Raw genomic sequence first — 22,827 nt, forward strand, 5'->3', positions numbered from 1 at the left:
ATGGACAATTGTCTTTTTTCAATCTTAGATACTATGTGACTATGTTACTATGTTATTTACAATTACACACAGCAACCAAAAATAGCCATATGGGCAGCATACATAAAGTTCAAAAAGATTAAAAATAAGATATTCCTCAGTAGGTAATGAATACTTCAGTATTACCAATAAGCCCACCGTGAGAGAATTACATCTGGAAAAAAACAGTAAAAAATTGTCAAATGTATTTTAAAAGAAGTAGATACCCTATGGGTAGTGCCAGGTAAATACTGGTAAGAAGTTCTTACAGGTTCTATTCCCACCGTGATCCCAACCACCAGGATAGTAACTTCAACTCATATTTATATATATATAACATGCAGGGGTTCCCGCACTCCAGTATATTCAATGAATGCTGTCCCCGGTCCCCTCACTGTCTGTAGGGTATAAATATTCAATGATGTGTGCAGCACTCAGGTATATAAAAGTTTTATGTGAGCACAGTAGAGAGATCATCAACATTTCAATTTTACTAGAAAATTGTCATCAGGATGCACACATCAATGAAAAAAAAAATCATATATATATATATATATATATATATATATATATATAGTTGTTCTACCCTTTCTTCGCATAGGAGTTTCTGATTTTCATGGTTGTAAATATATTTGAGTGTTAAAAATTTGGTAAACCTATAGAGATGTAAATTTGAGACATCTTTATGTAAGTAAATATTAATTCACATTCTTGGTGTTACCTAAGGAGATATGGTAAAAAGTGGCAGAACCATTATTGTAGTTTATTAAATTTTACACACTGGAGGTGCAATCCAATTTAGTAATTTTAGATTTTATTAGATTTTATTAGTTTTTCACAAAAATTCTATATAAAAATTTCATAGATAAAGATACATCACTGAAACATCAGATTACAAATATCCACCAACTTCTACAATAATAAGACACAAAGAGTATGCATATCTAGTAGAAGAAATTAGAAGATAATATACAGAATACAACTTATAAACCAGATAACACAATCCAAATTTTGATCTGATTGTCCGTTTGGGCATTATCGGTCTCGCAACGCAAGCCACGCATCGGTAATGATGTCATTATGTCAACACCATTTTCATCCATGACACTGCTCGGAATACCGGCATCGAAATATCGACAGCTGGGATGCCAAATGTCCATTCAGTGGGATGCGCGGGCGTCCTGCAGCAGGGTGGGGGAAGGTTAGGTTTAGGCATGAAAAGGGAAGGTTAGGATTAGGCACCCAGCAGGGAGTGTTAGAATTAGGCTGCGGGACAGGAAGGGTTAGGGTCAGGCACCACGCGGGAGGGTAAGGGATAGGCACCCTCGGGTAGGGTTTGGTTTAGGTACTGTTGGAGATAAAAACCTTCTCCCATATCAAGTTCTTTCGGTTGTCTGTTTAAATACCTGTAACCAATCGATTGGCAGACTCAATCAACACACATCACGCTTGGTTATGTAGATCAGAATGAGCCTGCAACAGTTTATTGTCTAGGGTTCTTATAGGCATACACAGGAATTTGTTACACGTCACAAAACATAAGTATAAGCGTAATTTCTCACACATAGAATTTATGAGACATTACAATCCGTGAGAGTCAGTCTGTAGACACTGTTCCCGTAACATTACTGTTCTCAAAACATGTTCCAGGAGATAAGTGATTAGCTTAACCTTGGTTCTCAGAGGAACTTATTTCTAAAATGTCAGCATTACTTATGACCTTAAAGCAAAAGAGTTTCTTTATATTCAAACATATGGTTACTGTTATACAAAATGGCTGAAAGCTATTTTAACATAATGCTGTCTTTCTCAGTACCAACAAGGGAGGGTTAGGGTAGGGGGCAGGGGAGGTGTAGGGTACTTCACAGGGGGCTGTCGGAATTATGATGGTTGGAATGCAGCTGTCAGTATTCTGGCCTCTGGCATCCCGTCCATTGGGAAATCATACTGAACCCTTCCTAACATATTGGGAAGTAAGAGAATTAGTGATGAGTCAGTAAATCAGTGAGTGAGTGAGTGAGGGTTTTTCCATATATATATATATATATATATATACACACACAGACAAAATTGGCTTCACAAAAGAACACAAGCAGGCTGCTGGCTTTAACAATGTTTCAGTGTTATTCACTGTTGACAGCTTACAACAAGAGTGAACCAATTACATACCTAATATACCATATCACCGTGTGTAAGCCATCTCCTCTGATTAAGCTTTTAGGGCAACAACTTGTGGCTTGTAACAGAATATTCCTGTCAGTTGGTTTTGTGTACAATGTGGTCCCTCAATAGAGATTTAGATATAAAAAACGTATAGCCTCGTGGCTCACGGATTAACCTCTGCATTTGTATCACCTCCTCAAAGTCTTGGTTCCACGCCAGATGATAAACAGATCATCAATGAAGCGTGTAATTAAGACAATATTCTGAGGATTCTGAAAAAAAACAAATCTTTTTCTACCATAAAAGCATAATCCGAGGCTGCACTTGAACCCATTGTGCAACCCTTTACCTGTAAGAAAATACTTCTATCAAACAGAAAAAAAACACACCAAAATAAATATATATATATATATATATATATATATATATATTGCGTCCAAAGTACTCCCAATAAGTCTTGTGGTAACTTCACCGGTGCCCTCACAGGCAATAGTAAATAGAAACTCCAGAGGTGTGGCACTCAAGCTTATTTATTATTTATGGAAGAAAAGCAGACAAAAGTCCTTTGCTTTCAATGTTTCAATTTATCAATCAAATTGTCGTCAGGGAATCAAATTTCTTCATGACAATTTGACTGATAAATTGAAATGTTGAAAGCACAGGACTTTTGTTTGCTTTTCTTTTATAAATAAGCTTGAGTGCCGCACCTCTGGAGTTTCTATTTACTATTACCTATATATACAGTATATTAGAAATGTGCGCCGGACCATTTTTGCTGGATTTGGATTTTGCTCTGATTCATCGTCTGGCTCTACATTTGGATTTTCCAAAGCATCGTGACTGGTTTGGGATTCAGATTTTTTTTCAAACATCGACAAAAAAATTGACTAAAATCACTTAATTTGGGTCTTTGTTTGTTCCTAGAGTATTATTAACCTCAATAACATTTATTTCTAGTTTTTTCCACTCAATATGACTATCTCACAGCTCACAATATTGTTTTCACCAATATTGGCCAAAGGCTGGCTGGCTAAACTGCGGTATATAGTGTGAGTTGGATACAGTGTGGGTTACAGTGTGGGTTGGATACAGTGCTGGTTAGGTACTGTGTGGGTTGGATACAGTGCGGAATACACTGAGGGTTGGATACAGTGTGGGTTGGAAACTGTGTGTGTTGGATACAGTTAATGTCAGATACAGTGCTGGATACATTGCTGGTTGAATACAGTGTGGGTTAGATACAGTGCGGGATACAGTGCAGGTCGGATACAGTGTGGGATACATTGCTGGTTGAATACAGTGCGGGTTAGATACAGTGCGGGATACAGTGCAGGTCAGATACAGTGTGGGATACATTGCTGGTTGCATACAGTGTGGTTTGGATATAGTGCGGGATACAGTGTGGCGGTGGCGGCAGTGCAGGCGGCGGTGTCATTAGTGTGGTGGAGCTGCCATTTAGCCCCATTGTAGTCTATGGGAACACTTTGATTGGCTGAGAGCTGTGATAGACGGCTCTCTCAGCCAATAAACAGTGATCCCTTTGATTTCAATGGGATTTTTGAAATTAGTGCCCGAACCAGAATCGCTAGATCTCACGGCGAGAACTCTTGCCCCTTAGGTATATAAGAGGCAACAAGGCACCTCCTGGACACTGGTGATCAAGCCCACAAACTGGCTAAACACACGTCCAACAACTGGATCCTAATTCCTATATAAAGGGCCAGATTAAGGGACTCATGGGCTTGGTGCTGAAAATGTACAAGGGCCTACTGCAAGAAGCAGAGGGGGTGTGACCAATAATGTGTGGGCGTGGCCAGTGCCATGTCGACATGTAGACCCTCTACACTATCAGCCCCAATGTCTCCCTAAATATGTAAAAGTACAAAAAAATGCATAATTTTTGTGTGGAAAATAGAAATACAATTTAATGCTTATGATTTGTGGTCGACCGTGTGGCCAGCTGTGCAGCTAGTGGCTGGTCAGCATTATGCTGTCATGATGATGGGCCTATTTTTATGTGGAGGCCTGGAGCTGTAGATCCATCCACCCCATTGTTAATCTGGCTCTACCTATAGGGACTGTCTCAGAAGCCAACTCCTGGTAAAACCATGTATTTTTCCAAATGTTACTTTCTTTGTGTGATGTTAGTCAGAACAGTTACAGTAACTGCTAAATACTCAAAAACTCTATATTTATTACTTAGCATTTAACTGAGGCTGTGGCATATTTATTCATCAAGGCAATCTCCCCTGCAAGCACATTTACTGCTTTAGTAATTTGCCGTCTCTAAGCAGGAGGATACCAATATAGCCCTTGCTATTGTATGGTTCTGGCTCAAGGGCCCTCATTCCAAGTTGATCGCTCGCTAGCTACTTTTAGCAGCCACGCACACCCATAGTCGCCGCCCACGGGGGAGTGTATTTTTGCTTTGCAAGAGTGCGAACGCCTGTGCAGCCAAGCGGATACAAACACATTTTGTGCAGAACAACACCAGCCCTGTAGTTACTTATTCTGTGCAATGTTTGCCACGACGAAGGTCCCGGAATTGACGTCAGATGCCCACCCTGCAAACGCCTGGCCACGCCTGCATTTTTCCAAACACTCCCAGAAAACGGCCAGTTAACACCCGTAAACTCCCACTTCCTGTCAATCTCCTTGCGATTGGCTGTGCGAATGGAATCGTCGCTAGAACCTGTGTAAAACAACGATGCTCTTTGTACCCATACACCACTCATGCACATTGCGGCCTGTACACATGCGCAGGTTTGGCATTTTTTTAAATGATTGCTACGCAGCAAACAACGGCAGCTAGCGATCAACTCGGAATGAGCCCCAGTGTGGGTATATAACAATTGCACATCACATTGTTTGCAAGTGTGATATCCAATGTGGTATGACTGTAGATATTGGACTCCCTTTTCACAGGTGTATAGAACACCTGTGAAAAGGGATTTCCCTTATCTACAGTCATACCACATTGAATGTGCCCGACTGTATTCGATCTTGGAAGCAATACAATGTTGGACCCTACTAGTACCTGATTGGGAGATAACCAGGGAATATAGGGTACTGTAGAACCACGACCCCTCTGCATGGCTTTCTTTTGTGCCAGGTGTCAGGGAATTTCTCTCAAAAATCACTGCAAACCATTCCCACCTTGTTGTAGCCTCCATTTTTCCTTTTTCTTTTACCTTCTGAACTCTCATCACAAAAGGTTCCCTTTAGGACACACTCCCTTCTTAACACAGACTAGCCTGCTAGAAGAGGGGGCGGCAATCAAGGGTGGGACAAGACTGGCAGCTGCTGGAAGATTAGCTTCTAGCAGCCACCACCAGGCTCTTTTGACATGGTCATATTAGATGCGACCATGTCAGGGAAAGCCCTGACTGGTATGGTCACATAAAAAGAGGGGGATGGTTCCCGTATAGTACCGGAGCCAAAAGAAAAAAAGAAAGACTATATATCTTTTCTGGGGCACACTTGTAATACAGATGAAATGATAAGTTTCATTAAAATATAACTTTTATTGTCAACCTTCATAAAATATTGACTATAGGCAATGGGAGGGGGGGATAAGGAGGGCACTAAGTTACAGAAGTGGTTAAATTACTAAGCTATAGTCTAAATAAATCAAAATATTGTTATCCAGATGAATCATTAATGTAATGATGATAACAAATTGGCTTAATGGTTCTGTGAGCAAAATATAGATGTCTCCAAATAATTGATATTGTGAAAACCATGTACATTGGTATGAAATTTTCTCCCTGAAAATGTGGCAATTAAATATATAATGAAAATATCACTGGAAGAAAAAATCAAAAAACTGATGACCAAATGATAGGTTGTGCCTGGCTCAACACCGATTTCCGAATGTGTCTTGAGGGGGAAAAAAAGGGAAGAAAAAATGGGAAGAAAAGGATTCTTGGTCCTGTGTCCTGTGTTTGGATAAAAATACCTGCAGTACCCGGTATTCCCTGGTGGTCTCCCAACCAGGTACTGACCTGGCCCACAGTGCTTGGCTTCCAAGATCAGACGAGGTTGGGCATACTCAGTATGGTCTGACCGCAGGTAGATATATCCCACACCTGATGACACAAGGAACTTTGTGTCCTAGATTCTGTGGGAGTTTCACAGAATTTCCTTGTAGAGGCCCGTAGTCGTGTGATGATGTTGTGGGCACTCTTAAATCTTGAAAAGGAGTGGTGTCAAATGTGATCCGATATTCTCCCACATCTGAGGGATAGCGTGAAGTCTGCCAGATCAAGGTTTCGAGGACAAAATATTTCAGTGTCACCTCTTTTCTGAGGAGAGTCTTTAAACTCAATGGTGATAGCTGAAAGTCCTATTTTTTGCAGAAGCAGTCACGGGTTATGATGTCAAAAAATATATTATGTATATCTCAAAAAATAATTTAATGGAGTATCCCAGGTTAGTGGAGGTACTGAGACTTTAAAGGTGTGGCCCTGCTGTATATGAGATGAGCAAAGGCTGAGAAGTGATAGAAAGAGAGTGAGAGAAAGAAGCGGAAAAACAAAGGGGATCAGGTACAGTAACCCACCACTTCTGCTGTTTTATCATCTGCCAAGGCATCGAATGAAAAAATGAGAGGGTGGTGTGAAACGACACTAATGCCGAAGAAAGTTAGAAGAACACTTCTGCTGTCCTGTTTTGTAACTAAAATGGTGCCCTGTTGCCAAATTGCATTGCAGAGCCACCAAAAAATTTTAACAGAATGAGAGGGTGTTCCAAAAATGGGTTTGCCTTGGCAATAGTTACTTCATCAATGGAAGTGATTATATGCTGAGTAAATGTATTAGAGAAATACTACAATATTACACTCAGATGGATCATGTGTGCAACCCATTTCAGATGCCTAGTATATCCCAAAAAATCCCCTATGTGAAAATAGGATAGATACTGATGCATGAAAAATAATAATAATATTGATAATAATGTTAACAAAAACAATAGGGCCCTCGTGCTGCTAGGATATTGTCATTATGCAGGTCAACCTGGTTTGTTAACTTGATTGTCAGGAAAAGCAGGACGTTTCTAATAGATGCTGGTATATTCTGATAATTTTTGAGAACTGCAGCAACTGACAAATAGTCCGTAAAAATTGTAACTAAAGTTAGTTCAAAAAACAAAACCAGGGACCTACTATTCCGTGGGGGAATGGAATACCCTCACTGGTCGCTGATCGCAGCTTCAGAGAGTCCGTAGGAGACGGTGAGCCAGGCGTGGAGACGCCGGTGTCCGCGGTCCGCCGACCGGAAGTTCCGCTTCTTTCTCTCACTCTCTTTCTATCACTTCTCAGCCTTTGCTCATCTCATATACAGCAGGGCCACACCTTTAAAGTCTCAGTACCTCCACTAACCTGGGATACTCCATTAAATTATTTTTTGAGATATACATAATATATTTTTTGACATCATAACCCGTGACTGCTTCTGCAAAAAATAGGACTTTCAGCTATCACCATTGAGTTTAAAGACTCTCCTCAGAAAAGAGGTGACACTGAAATATTTCGTCCTCGAAACCTTGATCTGGCAGACTTCACGCTATCCCTCAGGTGTGGGAGAATATCGGATCTCATTTGACACCACTCCTTTTCAAGATTTAAGAGTGCCCACAACATCATCACATGACTACGGGCCTCTACAAGGAAATTCTGTGAAACTCCCACAGAATCTAGGACACAAAGTTCCTGGTGTCATCAGGTGTGGGATATATCTACCTGCGGTCAGACCATACTGAGTATGCCCAACCTCGTCTGATCTTGGAAGCCAAGCACTGTGGGCCAGGTCAGTACCTGGTTGGGAGACCACCAGGGAATACCGGGTACTGCAGGTATTTTTATCCAAACACAGGACACAGGACCAAGAATCCTTTTCTTCCCGTTTTTTCTTCCCTTTTTTTCCCCCTCAAGACACATTCGGAAATCGGTGTTGAGCCAGGCACAACCTATCATTTGGTCATCAGTTTTTTGATTTTTTCTTCCAGTGATATTTTCATTATATATTTAATTGCCACATTTTCAGGGAGAAAATTTCATACCAATGTACATGGTTTTCACAATATCAATTATTTGGAGACATCTATATTTTGCTCACAGAACCATTAAGCCAATTTGTTATCATCATTACATTAATGATTCATCTGGATAACAATATTTTGATTTATTTAGACTATAGCTTAGTAATTTAACCACTTCTGTAACTTAGTGCCCTCCTTATCCCCCCCTCCCATTGCCTATAGTCAATATTTTATGAAGGTTGACAATAAAAGTTATATTTTAATGAAACTTATCATTTCATCTGTATTACAAGTGTGCCCCAGAAAAGATATACAGTCTTTCTTTTTTTCTTTTGGCTCCGGTACTATACGGGAACCATCCCCCTCTTTTTGTGTATCAGTTTACTGAACTATCTCTGGGAGCACCACCAACCCAGCGCCTAATACTAACTTATTGTGTGTATATTGGCCAGATGTTGGTTTACATATTAGAGCTTTTTCTCTAATAATATCATTCTATAACATTTATCACCTCTATTGAGTGATCCTGTGCAGACTCTATCAAATCCTCTTTTTGTGGTATGGTCACATATCATGCAACCACCCTAGGCAAGGGGTTAAGCTTAAACAGCACATATCAGAATTGAGAAATGTTGTCTAGTAACAAGGAAGCAAATTATCTTCTTCTCCTCCTTGGAGTCACCAGGGGACTTTTTCTTAATTTTATGTACAAAGGGGAAATAATTCATAGTGGGCAATTACATGCTGTATATGCCTGCGACTGAAAATAAGTCTGTTGTATTAATTAATCTCTTAAGAGCATTTTCTCCCTCTAAAATCGCTTATAAAAGTCCTTCGGAAATAAAAAAAAAAAAGACACAAAGATTTGTCTGACCAGGGAGAACATGATTACGGTACTGTACATTCATATCTACATTTATTGAAATGATTTAATGCATATACAGAAATGTAACAACAAATGTATATATATAAAACTCTCTCTATATATGTGTATATGCTTGGGACCAGAAGTATTTTGGATAATGGATTATTCTGTATATTTCCCCACTATAGGGCCAGATACTAGTAATGCCCCCAATATAGTGCGAGTTACACATACTGTCCCCCAGTATAGGGCCACTTACACATAATGTCCTCCAGTATAATGCCATGAATAGAGTCCTGGCTGCAGCAGGAGAGGATGCTGGATTCTGGGCAGGCTTACCACTGCCTGCACCGTCCACTGGAGGCCATATCAGAATACAGTCAAAATGGTATTTAGGAAAACATACAATCAGCCACCATTTGCAGGATGACGTAACTCACTTAATCCTCCAAACGTCCGGGAAGCAGATGGGGACGCAGGGCTTAATTCAGATCTAACCGCAGCAGCAAATTTGTTAGCAGTTAAAAAAAAACATGTGCAGTGCAGGTGGGGCAGATGTAACATGTGCAGAGAGAGTTAGATTTGGGTGGGGTGTGTTCAAACTGAAATCTAAATTGCAGTCTAAAAATAAAGCAGCCAGTATTTACCCTGCACAGAAACAAAATAACCCACCCAAATCTAACTCTCTCTGCACATGTTATATCTGCCCCACCTGCAGTGCACATGGTTTTGCCCAACTCCTAACTAATTTGCTGCTTTATTTTTACACTGCAATTTAGATTTCAGTTTGAACACACCCCACCCAAATCTAACTCTCTCTGCGCATGTTACATCTTCTCCCCCCTGCACATGGTTTTGCCCAACTGCTAACAAATTTGCTACTGTGATCAACTCTGAATTACCCCCTTTGACCCTAGACATCCAAACTGCATCCTCTAGTATACAGGTATGTTCTGGACTGCATGCACAGAAAATACACATACTGTAGTGTAGTTGTCTGTATGCTCAGTGTAAAAATACACAAGATGCGTTCTATACACAATTGTTCTTCCCCGTAGTGATTCTATTTTTGTTATATACTGTAAATTTGGGTTTATGGATGCAAGAGAATACTGGGACACAAGACTGCATAGATACGTTTAATGTATTACATTTGACACCCATTTGAGATACTCTCATCCACTAAGGACCTCATTCAGTAAAGATTGCAAAATTTGTGAATCACAATCCATCCGATTATCGAACGACTGTGCATGTGCAGCTTTTGCATTGCGCAAACGCGAGTAAATATAGAGACAGGAAACACATACACACTGTGATTGCAATGCAGCCGCTGTTTGACTGACAGAAAATCAGCGTTTCTGGGTGTAAACCCGCCGTTTTCTGGATGTGACAGAAAAAATGCAGGCATGTCCAGGTGTATTTAAGGAGGGCCTCTGACATCAGCGATGAACACCTCCAGCCTCTTGTGCCGCAAGATTGTGGACGACCTTGCCTGGCACAGATAGGAAACATCTTCAATGTTCTGGTAATTGCGCATGGTTCTGTGAAAAAGCCGCATATTGGGATGCATTCGCATTTTCTGCAATGGGTGTTTTTTTCTCAATTTCTGGACGGCAACTTTTTGATTGCAGCAACTGTTACTTACAGCCCAGGTGTGGTTGGGAAAGCCAGTCATGCTGCAGGACCCAAATGAAGAGCTGAGTGTGCTAGGGTGCCACTGGGGGCCAGGAGGCCTTGAGTGTGAGTAAGCTAGGAGGTGCTTTACCTGTCAGAGACTGAGACTTTTGTGATAGACTTTGTTTGCAGACTAGCTGCCCGAGTATCGTCAGTGGTGAAGAAGTGAGATATTGCCTTACACAGAGGCTAGGATGTTTGTTATTTTCAGCTCTTTTTATGCTGACAGTGAAGCACCATAACTCCTGTGTTTGGATCCTGAGTAAGAACCTACACATTGAACCAACACACCCCTCTACCAAAAATTAAACCAGATCATCACAATATGTTTAAAATGTTGCTCAAATGTAACCTCTGTTGGACCACTGTGCTCAATGATTGTCTTCATAGGGTGACTGTGTAATAAGGTTTTCATACTAGTTACTGTAGATGCACAGTGTGCATTTGCTGGTGTTTCATTGAGTGGCGAATTTGGGGCATTAAAGTCATGTATGTGTTGAGAATGATTGCCCATCTGTCATTCCTATGACTTATTAGTGTGTATGACTTTTTAGTATGGTTTACAGATCTGATGTTGAAAATAAAAAAATCTGATTGGATCCCAAATATCACATGATCAGCAGCGATAAGAAAGCGGGTATTAATAAGATTAGGCCATAAGAAATTATGTTTACAGTTGGTGTGCACTGGGAAACATGTCATGATAGATTCCAATGCAGTAAAGAACCATTAGTTGATACCATAATACTATTATTTACCCACATAGAGTTCTATTCGTTTTCCATGTCCTGCACTTTGCAAGCACTGCACTTCAAAGGGACAGAGCTCTGGAGCCTTTGCAAATTCTAGGTGGACATCCAACAGAACTTTTATTTTGGGAAATGAAGAGAATTGAAACAGGGACTGAGATTAGTACTGTGCATCCGGAAAGTATTCACAGCACTTCACTTTTTCCACATTTTGTTATGTTACAGCCTTATTCCAAAATGGAATCAATTATTTTTTCCCATCAAAATTTTTCACAGAATACCCCCATAATGAAAATGTGAAAATGAATATGAGTCAGATACCTCAGGTAAAGAGAAGCTTTCTGGTTCTACTGTGGAAGCTTCTCAAGAAGAACAGTGGATGGTACACTTTTGCATGCTGTGTGTAAAATGTCACCATTTGCTGGAGCTTACAATCAGGCCAGCACTTTTTCAAAACAGAAGACCAACTACAGAAAACCCATTGAGCCAATCAGGTGACCAGCCATCACATAGTGGTGTGGTGCAGCCCCGGGAGCACACCACACAATTCCCTGATTCTTTCTAGTTTGAATATCTACTGTTTACACTGTAGTGCACACAGTGACATAACAGGTAAAGGTGGAACTGTGTAACTCACTGTTGAAAATAAGAGATTTTTGTTTGCAATTTTACTAACAGTATGACTGACAAAGATGGGACAGTTATACGAAGTCAGCAGTATCAGAATTGTACCTAATGTAAGAGTCTGTTAAGAAATGGTTTTATTTCACCTATATGGATAAATAGTATGTGCTCTATATGTAACCCTATGTATAACAGGCCTTGGAGAAAGGAATTGATGTCTCTTGGACTCAGAATATTAGATAATGATATCTTACTCAGAACTCCAATAAACTGGAGGTCTCCAACAACCAGACCAGGTCTGGAAATTGTAACAAGGTTATGAGAGTTTCACCTTCAGGGAGGGCTGGAATTTTTGTGATCATTGCGCTACTTCCCCCTCCCCTATTTATTGAATACAGTTACTTTGGAGTGAGGCGGGATTCATTAACATGTCCAGTGTTCAGCATTGAGTTAGTTAAAAAACAAAAAGGTGGGAGGTAGGAGGACAGCTGTGAAAGTATATTTTCACTTCTCCCTCAATGCTAAGGTTAATTTTATTTGGGGATTCAGCACGGGAGTTGGGAAATGAATCATGTACTGCATGTCCTTTCATATTTGTAATCTTATAATTTTTTATATCATACCTTGGATTATTTTGTTTGAATTAAAATATAATTAATTTTAGAGTATTTCCCATGTCTCTTGGTGAATCTGCAAGCCTTTGATTCCGAAGCTACATCCCTAAAGGTTCCCATACACCCAAAGATTTATCTGCCAATCTGGATGGTTATAATGAAAATCTGGTAATGGATGGGAGCAAATGACATGGATGGGAGCAAATGACAGTTGACCATTTCAAATGGTCAACTGTCATTTGCTCACATCCATTACAAGATTTTCATTTCAACCAGCCAGATTGGAAGATAAATATTTAAGTGTTAGGGCACCTTTATTGTAAGTGGGTATGCAAGTAATAATTCTTGATGCAGATAGCTGCAAAAGACTGGTATCCGTACATTATTGTTTTGTGTTTCTTTTGCTGGTGGCAGTTACCAGGTTTTCATTAACCACACATGCTGAGGTAGCCATAAGTCACTGGTGGCGATTTGCAGATTGACATATCTAGAGAATCAGACTGACAGTTATGACAGCCTCTTTGAAATAGGCAATATTACAGAAGAATCCAAAGGAGAATTGTTTTAATACTGTATATACATAATCTGCTTTTTGGTATTTTGCAAAGAAAAATAACCATGAAGTGTGACAAGAACCATCTTTACTAGCAGTGCTTCTTGACCAAGAGCAAGATTTGCCAAGTGAGGCTATACTCCACAGGTCTCTAAGGTATATGCAGACCTGAATTTTTTTAAATTTTGACAATATGCTAAAAATGCCAAAGGTATTAGTTAAAAATATTAATGGTCCAAAGACCATGGGGGTACTCCTAATTTTTCATTAACCAGCACTAGGCTTAACCAGCAAAGGCTGATGAAAACATATAAGGGAGACCTGAAGTGTGGGGAAGTCCCTCCAACCATGTTTCCAACCAGCCCAAGGCAAGTTGGTTCTAGGTTTGTTCCACAAGTAGCCAGTAGTACAAAAAAAAATGTACAGTATTGCCCTCCTGGTTTAACAAGGCCAAGTGGCAATTTTATCCCTGGGGGTTTGGTTGTGGGGTTACTATAATGTCAATCATACAAATAAACTTGTCCTATGCTGGTACACTACAGCTTCTAGCAAGACATGGCATGTCCAATTGTAAGGGCTTATTAATATTTAATACTGTGCCACATACCAAGTGGGTTCAACCACATGGAAGACATTATTGTCACATTTCTTGCCTGATGTAGTTTTTGGGAACACTTGCTGTAGTTCTATCGTTTAAACCTAATAATTTCCAGTACTGGAAACAAGAAAAGGTATAAGAAGAGACACACAATGTACAGCATGGCAGAAAACTGAAATTCCAAGAGTGTAAACTCAGCTTCCTATAGAAACAAACAGCTGGTCAAGAACAGCGATAAGCTGTGGAGATATTGGTACAGTATGTACTTTATAAGTGTTACAATTTTCCTGCATCAAAAAGCAGCCATAAAGTATAATGGACAGGATGTTAATCCCTGCTCAGCCAGGTCATTTACTCAGTTTGAATCTGCCATTCAGTAACCTTTTAAAGTAAACCAAACTACTGTTATTGCTTTATAAAATTAATATTATTATTATTATTATTATTATTATTATTTTTACACAGATATGAGCTCCTAATAGTGATCTGTGTCATGGAATTTGGGAACCAAACCTTATTGAAAGAATTCATCTTCACTGGAATTTGTCAGAACCTGCAGATTTGTATTTTACTTTTTGTACTTTTGTTGCTAATTTATACACTGACCATATTGGGAAACAGTTTTATGATATGTACTATTATCATCAATTCACAGCTGCATACGCCTATGTACTATTTTCTTTGCAATTTATCTTTCATTGATTTGTTCTTCTCGTCCAGCACTCTTCCAAAGATGTTGATAGATATATTTTCAAAGAGAAGGAGAATCTCCATCATTGGGTGCCTGGCACAGATGAACACTGTTCTGTTCTTAGGAAGTACCGAGTGTTTACTACTAACAGTGATGGCATATGACCGTTATATAGCCATATGCAACCCTTTACATTATACCATAAGTATGAATTGGAGGACATGTAATATCATTACAGTCATTATGTGGTCAGGAAATTTCCTTATAACAACTATTCCCACAATCGCAAAGCCTCTTGTGTTCTGTAAAGAAAACATATTGGACCATTTTGTCTGTGAGATATTGGCACTTCTACAGCTGGCATGTGGTGATCTCAGCCTCTATAAAATAACTATATATGTAATGAGTTTATTTACAATATTAACACCATTTGTTTGCATTGTGGTGTCTTACATCCGAATCATTGTATCTATATTAAACATCCACTCAGCAGGTGGAAGGTCTAAAGCTTTTTCTACATGTGCTTCCCACCTGACCGTGGTGTCTATGTTTTATGGGACCAGTATGACCACGTATTTAGGACAAACCAAAAGTTTTTCATCCATTTTGAAGTATTTTACCTTAGTTTATGGTGTTATGACACCAGTGTTAAATCCTTTTATTTACAGCCTGAGAAATAATGAAGTAAAAGAGGCATTTAAGATAATTCTGACCAAGTCTTCTACATCATGGAGAGGATAATTATGCCATCCTTGTGTCATTTCAGAACAGAAAATAAAATGTACCTGAGAGCAAAGATGTTTTAAATTCCCAATATGAATAATGATCAAATAAGGTTTGCAATTGAGACAGCGAACAATCCACATATTGTAGCTTTTGAATCTTTAGCAGTTTCCTGAGAGGGCAACGGGAATTACTATACGGATACTACCTACACATCATGCTGGTCCATGTAGAGCTACAACTATGTAAAATTGGAAAATTAATCCTACTGTAGTAGTTTTGTACAAAATAAAGCAAGGCAGGTTCCATTCATATGGAGGCAGGATAGACAGAGCTCTCTCAAAAATGTAGACAATCATGTTAGCAACCAGTAAAAATGGGTTAGGTTTTACAAAGCTATAAACACCTATGAAAATACAGTAACAAGTCTGTGCAAATAGCACATACTGTACATGGTCAACATCACAGCATTATATATAAGTGCTTTCTCTACATCAACATGTGTTGTCCCAAAATGATCTACTTAATTTGAGAAAAAGACAAAACACTCTAAACCACTGCAAGGGACCTCAGATATGGGGTTTTGGATGACCTACCATCTATAACATACATTTTGTGTATTCCAAAGTGTAATATTAACCTATTTCTCATGAGTGTCCAATCACAGCTTTCCAGCTCATTCCTACGATTGTGTCTGTGAGTGACCTGCCAGTAACATCGATGCTCATCTGAGGCAGTTGCATTTTCTTATGTTTTTACCATTTTACCAAGTTCATGTAATGCCTTAATGGAATGAAGAGGACAAGCCAGTAAATAAAAATATTCAATCTTTCATTGCAACATATTTATTAACCCCAAACCCACCACTCAAGGGGCTTGGGGAATAGTTCTCATGCTATCAACACAAGGTTGGTTGTCCCTGGGGAGGGTGCACATTTTTCATTTTGCAGGTACTCCTTTCCACAGGATAACAGCCCAGAGTTTACCAGCTTAGGGTTGGTTGGCACTATGACAGTGCCGCTGCATGCTAAGTATCTCATATTCTGAATTGCAGCAAGCTACAGTATGGCTGTTAAAGCCTAGAGCAGGTATGTGGAAATGAGGGGGTAGACTATTCTCTTTGTCCCCCTGATTTATCCACAACAGTCTAGGCAATCTGTGGGGAACCATTCTGTTTTTTTTTTATTTATTTATTTTTAAGCTTTTTGCATATTTTGTTATTTACAAAAAAATGTCCGCTTGGATGTCTGCAGCATTTTACCAAAAACAGAGGCCATCAGTGGTGGCTCCAGATGTGGGGCTGTAGTATAGTCCAAAGTTCAAATAGTATAAATAACTGCTCCCAACTGTCATCCCGAACTGACTCACTGGCAGTTGGTGGGACTCCCCCTTTTAAACTTTGGACTGCAGTCCCACCTCTTGAGCCTCCACTGGAGGCTACTCATTATATGGGACTTTTTTGTTGGCTGGCTTGATTCAAAGTAGCTTCAGTTGATTTGAGCTAGCTTAATATAAACTTTGAAGCCCATCAATAGCCCTGTCCTGTCCAGTGACTTGGCTTACAGATGAAATACATTACCCATCATAGAAGAAACAGGATCTGTGAACTGTTTGAGGTTAAAGAGGTCTAGACATCCAAAACACGAAAAAGTGCTTTTGTGGCCTACTGTCCACAAAAGCACCTGTAAGAAAAAACAAATAATCAGTAAATAACAGAGTCGGCCACTAGTGAACGACAACAAAAACTGTCAACCCCAGCTTCAAGATGAACAGGGAAAAGAGTGGATGGAGAAAGTAGTGAGTAGGAAAGGAAATAAGAGGAAAAGGAACTTGATCTGATAGCAAAACCCATGGAAAAAAAACATTCAGGTACATTACCTTTCTTGACTATATTTTTTTGAAGTTTGATTTTAAGAAGAAAAACAGGTAAAAATATCCATCAATGCCATGGCCAGTTGCTTTATCTAGCAGGCAATGAGCAGCTGAAGCATCATATTCCTTCACGCGATGATTCATCCAGGTGCCATGGAAAAAAGGAAAGATATTCTACTGTACATCTCTATACTTACCTCGGTGTCTTATTTTGGCTACTGCCTTCAGTGGTGCTGAGGGAGGGGGGCTGTTCAAGAGAGTGGGTACTAATTACCCAGTCCCGGGATGCTGGAAGAGCCCTGGTCTGTTGTTCCAACCCCTGAATATACTAACGAGCTGGCCAGTGCAGGCTGGCACCATCTTTCCAATGACAACATTGGGAAGATGGCCATCACTCTATGAAAGCAAAGACTCTGGCACTGTGCCAGAGTCTTTGCTCTCTAGTGCAAATGCGCCATCTTCCCAAATATCACTGGAAAGATGGCCGAGGAGGAGGAACCCACTTCCTGAGCAAACAAGGTAAGAAGCGGGTGCCCTCCCCCATGCCCTGCCTGCCCCCCATTGAATAAATAGCACCCCATGTGGAGCGTGCGGCCCTGCAATTACTAGTTAATTAAATTAATTTGGGGGGTGTAGTCTCCTATTTAGGCCATGCCCCATTACATTAGCAGAGCGCTGCGTGGCTCTCTACTCCCCTGCTGGCCTTGATTGAAATATCAATATGAGAGTTTACAATGTCAATGTAAACATACACAATGCTATCATTTACAGCAGTCCTTACAATGTGATTGATATAAAGAATGAAGCAATAACTAAACCGTATAATTACCAACAATATAAAGTATTACACATGCAGAATTATGACAATGGACCTTATTCATGTTTGAATATAAATAAGTAAAAGTAAGTAACTTTGTGTCTGGAACAACCCAAGTTGCCATGCAAGGGGAGCACATACATTTGTGTTCTTTCTGTGCAGGGTAACTATGGGCTGCTTTTGCATGTAGCCCACAAATGTTAGACAGCTTTATTTTTCTACTTCAATTTAGATTTCAGCTTGCACACAGCCCACCCAAATCTAATCTCTCTGCACATGTTACATCTGCCCAACTGTATTGCAATATGGTTTTGCCCAGTTGCTTGCTTTTTCGCTTTACTTACAAATATAAATCAGGCCCAATGTGATAAATGTACAAGTGTATTGTTTACAGATGGAAGATAGAAAGTAAATAGACAGTCAATAGGTTGACACCAAATGGTCGACAGTCAATATCTCAACTGGGTAGAAATGTTGACAGGTTCAAAAGGTCATATTGTTGACACAGAAAAGCCAGACACATATTTTTTCATGATTTTTAAAGTTAGGGTTAGGATTAGGGTTATGCACTTGGGGAGGGTTAGGCTGCTGGAAAGGCCGGTTAGCATTACAAACTTGGTGGAGGGTTATGGTTAGGGTGTGGAATGGGATGGTTAGGGTTAGGCAACTGGATGAGGGTTAGGGCTATTCACCAGGGGGATGGTTAGGACTAGGCTGTTGAAGAAGATGGTTAGGTTTAGGCACCTGGGGGACGGTTAGCGTTAGGCACCCGGAGGAGGGTTAGGGCTAGGCACCATGGGGAAGGTTAGGAATAGGCTTTGGTTAGGTTTAGGCACCTATAAGAGGGTTAGGACTAGGCATCAGGGGGATGGTCAGGATTAGGCTGTGGAAGAGGATAGATAGGATAAGGCTGTGGAAGGGGAAGGTTAGGATTAGACTGTGGAAGAGGATAGTTAGGATTAGGTTGTGGAAGGGGATGGTTAGGGCTAGGCACCAAAGAGATGGTTAGGATTAGGCTGTGGAAAGGGCTGGTTAGAATGATGCTGTGGAAGGGGATGGTTAGGAATAGACTGTGGAAGGGGATTGTTAGGAGTAGGCTGTGGAAGGGGATGGTTAGGAGTTGGCAGTGGAAGGGGACAGTTAGGAGTAGGCTGTGGAAGGAGATGGTTAGGAGTAGGCTGTGGAAGGGGATGGTTAGGAGTAGGCTGTGGAAGGGGATGGTTTGGAGTAGGCTGTGGAAGGGGATGGTTTGAAGTAGGCTGTGGAAGGGGATGGCTAGGAATAGTCTTAGGAAGGAATTGGTTAGGATTATGCTGTGGAAGGGTATAGTTAGGATTACACTGTGGAAGGGGATGGTCAGGATTAGGCTGTGGAAAGGGATGGTTAGGAGTAGGATGTGGAAGGGGATGGTTCCGAGTAGGCTGCGCAAGGGGATCGTTCAAATTAGGCTGTGGAAGCAGATAGTTAGGAGTAGGCTGTGGAAGGGGATGGTTACGAGTATGCTGTAGAAGGGGGTGCTTAGAACTAGGTTGTGGAAGGGGATGGTTAGGACTAGGCTGTGGAAGGGGATGGTTAGGAGTAAGCTGTGGAAGGGGATGGTTAGGATAAGGTTGTGGAAGGGGATGGTTAAGAATAGGCTGTGGAAGGGGATAGTTAGGATTAGGTTGTGGAAGGGGGTGGTTGGGAATAGGCTGTGGAAGGGGATGGTTAGGTTTAGGCTGTTGAAGAGGATGGTTAGGATTAGGCTGTGGAAGGAGATGGTTAGAATTAGGCTGTGGAAGGGGATGGTTAGGAGTAGGATGTGGAAGTGTATGGTTAGAATTATGCTGTGGAAGGTGATTGTTAGGATTAGACTGTGGAAGGGGATGGTAAGGAGTAGGCTGTGGAAAGGGATGGTTAAGAGTTGGCTGTGGAAGGGGATGGTTAGGAGTAGGCTGTGGAAGGAGATGGTTAGGAGTAGGATGTGGAAGGAGAAAGTTAGGAGTAGGATGTGGAAGGGGGTGGTTAGGATTAGGCTGTGGAAGTGGATGGTTAGGATTAGTCTTTGGAAGGTGATGGTTAGGATTACATTGTGGAAGGGGATGGTTAGGATTAGGCAGTGGAAGGGGATGGTTCGGATTAGGATGTGGAAGGGGATGGTTAGGAGTAGGCTGTGGAAGGGGATAGTTTGGAGTAGGCTGTGGAAGGGGATGGCTAGGATTTTTCTTTGGAAGGAATTGGTTAGGATTACACTGTGGAAGGGTATGGTTAGGATTACACTGTGGTAGGGGATGGTCAGGATTAGGCTGTGAAAGGGGATAGTTAGTAGTAGGCTGTGGAAGGGGACGGTTACGTGTATGCTAACTAAGGGGGTGGTTAGAATTAGGTTGTGGAAAGGGATGGTTATGATTAGGCTGTGGAAGGGGATGGTTAGGTTTAGGCTGTGGAAGCGGATAGTTAGGAGTAGGCTGTGGAAGGGGATGGTTAGGATTAGGCTGTGGAAGGGGATGGTTAGGAGTAGGCTGTGGAAGGGGATGGTTAGGAGTAGGCTGTGGAAGGGGATGGTTAGGAGTAGGTTGTGAAAGGAGATGGCTAAGAATAGGATGTGGAAGGGGATTGTTAGGATTAGGTTGTGGAAGGGGATGGTTAGGGTTAGTCTGTGGAAGGGGATGGTTAGGTTTAGGCTGTGGAAGAGGATGGTTAGGATTAGGCAGTGGAAGGGGATGGTTTGGATCAGGCTGTGGATGGGGATGGTTAGGAGTAGGCTGTGGAAGGTGATAGTTTGAATAAGGGTGTGTAAGGGGATGGTTAGGATTAGACTCTGGAAAGGGATGGTTAGGAGTAGGCTGTGGTAGGGGTTGGTTAGGATTAGGCTGTGGTAGAAGATAGTTAGGCGTAGGCTGTGGAAGGGATGGTTAGGATTAGGATGTGAAAGAAGATGGTTAGAAGTAGTCTGTGGGAGGGGATGGTTAGGGGTAGGCTGTGGAAGGGGATGGATAGAATTAGGCAGTGGAAGGGGATGGTTAGGATTAGGATGTGGAAGGGGATGGTTAGGAGTAGGCTGTGGAAGGGGATAGTTCGGAGTAGGCTGGGAAGGGGATGGCTAGGATTTTTCTTTGGAAGGAATTGGTTAGGATTACGCTGTGGAAGGGTATGGTTAGGATTACACTGTGGTAGGGGTGGTCAGGATTAGGCTGTGGAAGCGAATAGTTAGGAGTAGGCTGTGGAAGGGGATGGTTACGTGTATGCTATATAAGGGGGTGGTTAGAATTAGGTTGTGGAAAGGGATGGTTATGATTAGGCTGTGGAAGGGGATGGTTAGGTTTAGGCTGTGGAAGCGGATAGTTAGGAGTAGGCTGTGGAAGGGGATGGTTAGGATTAGGTTGTGGATGGGGATGGTTAGGAGTAGGCTGTGGAAGTTGATGGTTAGGATAAGGCTGTGAAAGGGGATGGTTAGGATTAGGCTCTGGAAGGGGATGATTAGGAGTAGGCTGTGGAACGGGTTGGTTAGGATTAGGCTGTGGAAGGAGATATTTTGGAGTAGGCTGTGGAAGGGGTTAGTTAGGATTAGGCTGTGGAAGGAGATAGTTAGTAGTAGGATGGGGAAGGAAATGGTTAGGATTAGGATGTGGAAGAAGATGGTTAGAAGTAGTCTGTGGAAGGAGATGGTTTGGAGTAGGCTGTGGAAGTGGATGGTTAGGATTAGGCTGTGGAAGGTGATGGTTAGGATTACATTGTGGAAGGGGATGGTTAGGATTAGGCAGTGGAAGGGGATGGTTAGGATTAGGATGTGGAAGGGGATGGTTAGGAGTAGGCTGTGGAAGGGGATAGTTCGGAGTAGGCTGTGGAAGGGGATGGCTAGGATTTTTCTTTGGAAGGAATTGGTTAGGAATACGCTGTGGAAGGGTATGGTTAGTATTACACTGTGGTAGGGGATGGTCAGGATTAGGCCGTGGAAGCGGATAGTTAGGAGTAGGCTGTGGAAGGGGACGGTTACGTGTATGCTATATAAGGGGGTGGTTAGAATTAGGTTGTGGAAAGGGATGGTTATGAGTAGGCTGTGGAAGGGGGTGGTTAGGTTTAGGCTGTGGAAGCGGATAGTTAGGAGTAGGCTGTGGAAGGGGATGGTTACGTGTATGCTGTATAAGGGGGTGGTTAGAATTAGGTTGTGGAAAGGGATGGTTATGATTAGGCTGTGGAAGGGGATGGTTAGGAGTAGGCTGTGGAAGGGGATGGTTAGGATTAGGCTGTGGAAGGGGATGGTTAGGAGTAGGTTGTGAAAGGAGATGGCTAAGAATAGGATGTGGAAGGGGATTGTTAGGATTAGGTTGTGGAAGGGGTTGGTTAGGGTTAGTCTGTGGAAGGGGATGGTTAGGTTTAGGCTGTGGAAGAGGATGGTTAGGATTAGGCAGTGGAAGGGGATGGTTTGGATTAGGCTGTGGATGGGGATGGTTAGGAGTAGGCTGTGGAAGGTGATAGTTTGAATAAGGGTGTGTAAGGAGATGGTTAGGATTAGGCTCTGGAAATGGATGGTAAGGAGTAGGCTGTGGTAGGGGTTGGTTAGGATTAGGCTGTGGAAGAAGATAGTTAGGCGTAGGCTGTGGAAGGGATGGTTAGGATTAGGATGTGAAAGAAGATGGTTAGAAGTAGTCTGTGGAAGGGGATGGTTAGGGGTAGGCTGTGGAAGGGGATGGATAGGATTAGGCAGTGGAAGGGGATGGTTAGGATTAGGATGTGGAAGGGGATGGTTAGGAGTAGGCTGTGGAAGGGGATAGTTCGGAGTAGGCTGTGAAAGGGGATGGCTAGGATTTTTCTTTGGAAGGAATTGGTTAGGATTACGCTGTG

At 41.5% G+C, this 22,827-nt stretch overlaps 2 pseudogenes; one reads left to right on the plus strand and one right to left on the minus strand.

Annotated features, from left to right (window-relative positions):
* Nucleotides 1-6,136: 6,136 nt before the first annotated feature.
* LOC134912388 (5S ribosomal RNA) lies at nucleotides 6,137-6,254 on the minus strand (annotated as a pseudogene).
* A 1,665-nt stretch (nucleotides 6,255-7,919) lies between these two features.
* Nucleotides 7,920-8,037, plus strand: LOC134912389 (5S ribosomal RNA; annotated as a pseudogene).
* The last annotated feature ends 14,790 nt before the right edge of the window (nucleotides 8,038-22,827 follow it).

Source organism: Pseudophryne corroboree, chromosome 4 (assembly GCF_028390025.1).
Source record: "Pseudophryne corroboree isolate aPseCor3 chromosome 4, aPseCor3.hap2, whole genome shotgun sequence".
Lineage (NCBI taxonomy): Eukaryota > Metazoa > Chordata > Amphibia > Anura > Myobatrachidae > Pseudophryne > Pseudophryne corroboree.